Below are 7,979 nucleotides of genomic sequence, written 5' to 3' on the forward strand. Positions count from 1 at the left end.
GTGCTCGGTGTGGCGGGCTGGGGCGCTGAGGGGTTCGGGGGAGCTGCTGGAGCTGCTCCTGTCGCTGTGTGCCGGGAGCCCCTCACAGAGTACGGAATGTCCTGAGCTGGCAGGGACTCGCAAGCGTCATCGAGTGCAGCTCCTGGCCCTGCGCAGCACCATCGCCAAGGGTCACAGCATGGGCCTGAGAGCGTTGTCCAAATGCTCCTTGAGCTCTGTCAGGCTGGTGCTGTGACCTCTTCCCTGGGGAGCCTGTGCCAGTGCCCAGCCACTCTCTGGGTGAAGAACTTATTTCTAATATGCAGCCTAAACCTCTCCTGACACAACTTCAGGCCATTCCCTCCAGTCCTGTCACTGGCACCACAGAGCAGAGATGAGTGCCTGCCCCTCTCTTCCCCTCTCGAGGAAGCTGTGGCTGCAGTGAGCTCTCCCCGCAGGATGAGCACACCGATGGGTGAGGAGCAGCTCCTCACACAGCTTCTCCACACTCTTCACCATGCTTGTTTACCTCCTTTGGATGTTCTCTAACAGTTTAATGTCTTTCTTGTATTGTGGCACCCAGAACTGCCCCCATCACTGGAGGTGTGCCCGCTCCAGAGCAGAGCAGGACAATCCCGTCCTGTGCCCAGCTGGCCATGCTGTACCTGATGCCCCCCAGGACACGGGTGGCCCTCCTGGCTGCCAGGGCACTGCTGACCCATGTTCAGCTTGTCACTGACCAGGACCCCCTGGTCCTGTTCCATGGCACTGCTTTCCAGCATCTCATTCCCCAGGCTATATGAACACCCCGTGTTGCCCTGTCCCAGGTGCAGAATCCATGTGCATGTGCTCATGGTAGAGGAGATCCGGTCATGCAGAGATCCACTTGTCTAATTCTGTCCCCGTTGCCACACATAACAACCCTCCTGCAGTTTTAGGGACATTTGGGCTATGCTGCCTCCCTGAGAAGCATTTCATGGCTTTTGCAGGTGCTGGGTCATGTCCTGGGGCAAAGTCTCTCCGAGCATGTTTGGTTTGGCTCCCTGCTTGCCCAGCGGTGAGTCTGCATAATGCTGGTCAGCCTCTGGTCCAGACCAGGGGAATCTCATGGACTCTGACATCAGCCTCTGCTGGATGCTGCTTACCACCTGCCCCAAAATGTGGGTGTTTTCAGCCTGGGTTGTTTGGGATCATATGGCAGATGGCCTGTCATCCAGGCCTGTGATCCTGCTGTGTCCCCAGGCCAGCTGAGGACACAGCTAGAGGAAGAGGACATGAGGCTAAGGTGAGCTGAGGGTCTCTGATATCTTGCCTAGCACATTCCTGGTACAGACTTGGAGCTGAGGGAGCTGGGGTTGTTTAGTTTGGGGAAAAGGAGGCTCAGGGGGGTCATTATTATAGCTCTACAACTGCCTGAAAGGAGTTTGTGGCCAGGTAGGGGTAGGCCTCAAGTTGTCCCATGGGAGGTTGGATTGTACATTAGGAAAAAAGTCTTCAGGAAAGGGTTGTCAGGCATTGGGACAGGTTGCCCAGGGAGATTGTTGAGTCACCATCCCTGAAGGTATTTAAAAGATGTGCAGACGTGGTACTTGGGGACATGATTTAAAGATAGACTTGGCAGTGCCAGATTACTGGTTGGACTCAATGATCTTAAAGGTCTTTTACAACCTAAGTGATTCTATGAACACATCATCTGCTCTGTTTTGCTCTATTTGAGCTCATACGAGCTTTATTTTAGGTGACATCCTCCATCTGCTGCAGTTCTCCCCACAGAGTGAGTGTGAGGAACAGGGTAGGAAAGCTGAAATATGATTGTGACAAGGGAACCATCCTGTGGAGAAGAAAATCCCAACCCTTCTTCCTTGTTTGTGTCCTCAGCTGTAAAGCCTGAGCAGATGCGGTGCTTGGAGCAGACTGGGGAACTGGGGGAAGAAATACAGAAGGAATAAGAGTTGGGAATCTAGCGTATGAGGACTGGAGGAGGGAAGGGACCATGAAGTCAGGTGGCACGAGTGCCAAAGGATGGGGAACCTAATGGCTGTGCACAGCACATTGCAGGGAGGGAGGATGCCGGGCAGAGCAAGGAGTCTGAGGAGTTCGTGCTGGTCCGGTGCAGATCCCCATGGCCCCGGGGGATGTCTCTTATCTCACACATCTGTAGCAGGATCTAGGGAATGACTGAATCAGTCACACCATCAAGAAGCAATGGCAAGAAATGAGCTTCTTTCCAGCGGGGAAGTCAGTCAGCTTCTAACAAGTACTAACCAAAATATGTGAAAGAAAATGTTGCTGTGGTTTCGGTTGTTCGGGATTTTTGGTCTGGGAATTGCAATAAAGAACCAACCAGAAAGTTAAAAAAGAAGTTAATAATGTTCCTTTTTTGTGAACATTTTTTTCCCTTTCCTGTGAAAACATGATATTGCCTCAGGCCACTCTAAAGCAGGTGAGGAAATAGCATGCAAGGCAGAAAAGTTCAGAAATGTTGCTATTGGCTATGCACAGAGCAAACATTCTTCACATTGGACTTTGTGCTATGCAATGCCAGTTTGAGATTTTAGCAGAGTCCTCTGGGAATTTCAATCCAGTTTTGGAAATATATAGATGGTGGGTGACTCAAGGCCAAGGGGCTTCTTGTTGTGTTGTATTTTTGATGTCTTCTGACTTGACTATGAGAGGGAGGATTTTGAAGAGTCCTCTAGGAGAACTAGAGCTAGAAAGAGAGTGGGCTGCCTTTCAGATGTGTTGTTATAATTTTCCACTGTAGGAGGTGAAAGGTAAACCTGCTAAGAGGTAGATATATGCAACGGAGAAAAATTAAATCTGAAGATAAACATTTCCAGAGCAAAGTCCACACTGCAGCTGATAAATTTTAATAATCTGTAAACTGAAAGGGAACAAAACCTCAGAAAAATGAGGCAGTTCATTCCCTCAAGAAAAAAACAACACAGAACTACTTCACTACTTCTGCATGTAAAACCTGCAGAGGATTGTAAATCCCTCTGACTCTGATTGAAACTATTTCTTTAAGCTACGAGGATGTACTCAGAATTAAGTATCAATCAAGGAAAGACTTCACATAGCACTGTGAATACTCATATCCCTCTGAAGAACTGCTGAGTGAATGGGCCACATATCATTTTCTAACAAAGGCTGTTTCATTTTCCCATCCCACCATTCTGCTATAAGGAGTGGTATTTACCTCATCTCCAAGGTAAGTTGCTTCTCTTTGTGCAGCACAGTTGAAGTCAAAAGATCTTATGTTTATGAGCATTACACAGAAGTTATTTGAATGTATATTAAAATGAAGATAAATATGTTTAAATGTGCTTCCAGAGTAGCTCTGTGGTTGCAGGAATTATTCCCCTGAATAAAGAAACTTTGGAAACAGAAAGATTACTTTTTTCTCTAGACTTGTTGTAAGATGAATATGGTTTGCTTGAGGCACCATATCTAGAGGTCTCTTGGCATGGTCCAGTGGCAGTGGGATGCAGAGAGACTGTGATTTAAGAATGACACTATTTATGTGTTCTCAGCTGGTCCCTGACTGCATTGGTGGTTCAACAATCTTGCAACAAGACCAGACACATGTCTAAAAAATAAAAGGCCTTTCTACTTTCCAGAGTAAGGAGAAAAATTGTGATGAAGTTGGCAAGAGTTGTCAGGAAACTTCCTGCAGTTTTTGGAGAAGTCCCTCAGTTATGCATGGTGAACTGTCACATGTAAGGTAGGACAGAAGTAAAACATAGCAAAGAAGTAATTTTATGGTTTTTTGTACAGGTGAATCTACAAATGTGGATGAAAAAAGCAGGGGTTGGAAGAAGGGTCCAGATGGATGGTTGCACTAAGGATCAGCCCAGGCACAGTGGAAGTACTCCCTGTGTCTACTGTATTACTGCTCTAATCTTTTCTGCCAGTTTCCACTGCTCCAGTCCACTTGCAAGGTTGTATGGACCCCAACTCTTTTTTCTTCCTCACAACAATCACTTTATGCTTTCCTTCATCAAGCATGGGCTCAGTCTTCCTTTTTTCCTAAATCACAAGCGTGCCGCACAGCCAAGGGAGCACAGAATGAAGTACATGTGAATTATGCAGCCTGGATGCCAGAGGTGAGCTGCAGTCAGGATAATGTTTTCTTCATCGCTCTGTTTACTGAATCCTAGCTGGCTTGTAATGGTGCCAGTGTCCTCAGGAGCCCTTTCTAGGGATTTCTGGGAACCACAAAAACATGTTAGGAAGAGGATGGAGTTAATCAGTTGGGCTTTCCTGCTGCTATATTCAGCCCAGCAAGCCGCCTCTGACAGATGTTTCTGCTTTTAGGCCACAAGGAATGTTATTGACTGGCTTTCCCTGTGTTCAAGAAGCATGTAAAGCTATCAAAGGCTTGTTTTCCATAAGAGCATTTTCTTGTCAGGTGATGTTTTTCTATCTCAGGCACAGTGGTTTTTAATGAATTTCTCAATAGACTGATTCCCTGAAGAGAAGAAACAGAGGAAATCTGCATTAGTTGATTTTTTCTCATGTCTCTGGGAAACATGGGATGTAAGCAATGGTGAAGTTGCACAACAGAGCTGTGGGGAGCAACACACAGAGCCCTCTGCTGCCCATCAACCCTTCTGTCGACTATCCTGACCCACTTAGTTTGAATAAATTTTTCTGTATGTCATACAAAACACATTAGAGCCAAATCCCAGGTATTCCTTACACAGTTTGAGGCCAGTCAGTTCATATTGATACCGGGGTCCTGGATCTCTACCTATCTCCCATGACTTGCATGAAAAGAAGGGAAAAACCTGACTCCATAATCTGGTTGCCCATGAGCTCTTTCTGGGTGGGATAGGGGGAAAGGAGGACTTTTGCACAACCCCTCCATGGGCTGTAAGGTAATGGAGACTCCCTCTTCTGGAAAACACCTCTTTTCACCCCATTGCTGCATTCACCCTGGAGGATTTGCTTACCCATACGTTCAGCTTACCCAGCCATTGGACAGGATCAGATGAGGTTAAAACAAAATGGCCCCAGTTCTCCTTTTCACCATAGTAGTTCCCTAAAGTGAATAGAGATACTCCTCAGTTCCCCAGCTCAGCTCTGGGAAGGAACTGTCTGCTGGAAGGACATTGTGCCAAGCAGTAGGACAGAAGGCAATGGATAGAAACTGATGCACAGGAAGTTCAGATGTACATGAGGAAGAACTTTTTTTACTGTGCAGTGATTGGAAAGGAACAGAATGCCCACAGAGATTGTGGAGTCTCCTTCACTGAAGATATTCAAGAAGGATCTGGATGCAATCGTGTGCTGCGTGCACTGGGATGGCCCTAATTGAGCAGAGAGTTGGTCCAGATCACCCCCTGTGATCCCTTCCAGCCTGACCCATTCCATGACTCTGTGATTGATGGGTTATGCTCACAGCACAGGCAGTTTTCAGAAGGGATATAACACCCAGCATTATGTCTACTCTCAAGTGGTGCCTTTCCTAATAAGCCACAACTATTTGTGCTCGCAGCGCTGGCCTCTCAAGGCATCACATGATGTGGGTCAATAAGGGCCGCAGTTATCCATCTGACCAAAACTGCAGGTGCAAAATTATGCCTGCAGCTATCTGAGGCCATAAAAGCAAGGTATCTTCTGAAGCTGCCACTCAGTAGCTCAGTGGACCCTTCCTCTCCCAGCCAAGCCCCCATGGGATGCTTCTCTGGCACGTGGTCTATTCCCTTGGATGAAGGAGAAACACAATCGTACCCTTCCTTTCCTGGCAGCAGTGTCTAGGAGGGTTGGTTTCTTTTGTGGACCATAACTATTGTTACAATTGCTGCTTCATCAGACAGAATTATTAGTCTGTCAGTAATGCATTAGACAGCAACACTAGTCTCAAATGCCTGTTAATTATCTAAATAAGCAAATTTACTTCCTTTCCCACCATGGTCACTCATGTCTTATGTCATTTGTGCAGCTGAGGATGTGATCCTTCAAATATCCCTGCAAATAGTTGTTATTACAAGGGTTGTGCCCTCAAAGCACAGAGGCTGCTGATATGAGGGGAAGATGCTGGACTAGTTCCTCAGGGCCTGATCCAAATCCTTTTGAAATTTGTAGAAAAATGCTCTCAGTCTTTCATGGCTTTGAATTATATAATCAGATAGTAACTTTTTCCAGGCAGGAATTTTGCTTCAAACATCACTTGAATACACTTGAGAGATCTGGCAGTTGATAAAATACTCAGCCTTGAGCCAATACAGCCTGTGAAAGCCCTGAATATATTGGTGTTTTTTGCAACATAATAGTATTTTTCCTGGGGAAAGCAACAATCTGATCTGCTTGCTTATCCAGAGTCAGACCTGAAGTAGTTTTTCACTTACTTAGAGACATCCAAAACATGAAAATGTGGTTGTCAGTGTAAGGGTTTGGGGCAGCAGATGTCCACAGGGCTTTAGTGCATGTCCTCTGCCTACTGCACAGTCAGAGTTCAGTGTCTCCTCATTTAAATGCCAGCACTCTGCTCCAACAGGCAGAGCTGCCTGCCTGCTCCACCTAACAGAAGGCAAAATCCCAAAACAGTGTTGTACCAGTGTCATGGGTTAAAAAATGGGATGGCTTCCCTGCAACGCTGTGTTTCCCACTGCCTCCATTGCCCCAGACCTTCCTCCAGGCTGCTGTGAGTGGGCTGTGGCAGTGAGCTCCCTGCCCATGAACCTTCAGAAGGTAAATTTGTGCCTTGAAGCCACAGCTCACAAGAAGATACAGCCCAGAAGCAGGTCCCAGGGGTTGAGTGTGGGACAGGATGGCTGTTGCTGACATGGAGGCAGCAACCCTTAGGTAGGGACCAGGTGACCCCAGGGGTGGCTGGTGGTGCACAAGGTACCCAGAAAGCTTCATCCCACCAGTTTGCATCATCTCAGGAGTGTGCTGGGAGACAGCTCCTCTTTGTCTCCCACCTAATGAAGGGTTGAAGAAGAGAAGTTCCTGTCCCTCCACCAGCCTGCACTTGAATTAAATGCCCAGCAGTTTCTTAAATTTCTCCCTTTCTGGTTTAAATCTGCATAGCATAGCTGTTGGAGGACTCTGAGATGAGGAAATCACAGAATTTCTCCACAAGGGTGCCATTTCATACAATCTCAAAGTTTTCTTGCAACAGTATTCGTTTTACTCAGGGAAGTTACCAAGGACATAATGAAAACCATCCCAAAGCCCAGGAGATTTTTTCCTCCTCCCAGAGATTTCCCATCCCAGGTGTGGCTGATGACCCAGCACACAGCTGTAGGGCTGCAGATCTGAGGCTGTAAAAAGAAAACCGTGTGCGTTTAGTGAAAGCAGATAGGGCCATCTAGTGACAAGAGAAACTTGTGTTCTTCATTCCCTTCTTCATCCGTCCTTCCTTTCACAAGCCCACGAAAACCTGTTCTGGCCACCAGGGCAGCCTCTCGCCCAGGGATGTGCGTGGCTGAGCCTCATGAGGTTCACACTGGAAGCTGGAGCTTTGCATGGTCCTCAGCAAAGCTTTTGCGAGCACGGTTGGCAGTGCCAAGCAGAAAGGCCACTTGGATCTCTGACAAGATCTGGGTTTGGGAAGAGCCCGTGGTGGCTCACGGGCAGTGCAGGGGGCCAGGCGCAGGCAGAGCTTGACCCGGGATCGACCGTGGGAAATAGAAATAGGGCTCTTGTGTTTGTTGAGAGATGGTTTTCCCAAGATTTTTTTTTTTAAACTGCTGTCGGCAAGCAAGGAAAAATTCAGGACAGGGAAGATGTTTCTTAGGAAAAAACGAAAAGAAAAGAAAAGAAAAGAAAAGAAAAGAAAAGAAAAGAGAAAAGACCACTTTGTTTCAAAATATGCATTAATTTTATTTCTTGAAAATAATTAAGAGATTCTACAAATTGTGGAAATTGTGTCCTTTTTAAGTAAGAAAGTACTTATGCATGGCATTCCCTCTGACCTAAACAAGTCTTGCATAATATCATTAACATAATGAAAAAAATTATTTATTGTCAAAGGAAGCATTTTTTTCCTT

Source organism: Passer montanus, unplaced genomic scaffold (assembly GCF_014805655.1).
Source record: "Passer montanus isolate IOZ18808 unplaced genomic scaffold, ASM1480565v1 scaffold4, whole genome shotgun sequence".
NCBI classification, from domain to species: Eukaryota; Metazoa; Chordata; class Aves; order Passeriformes; family Passeridae; genus Passer; species Passer montanus.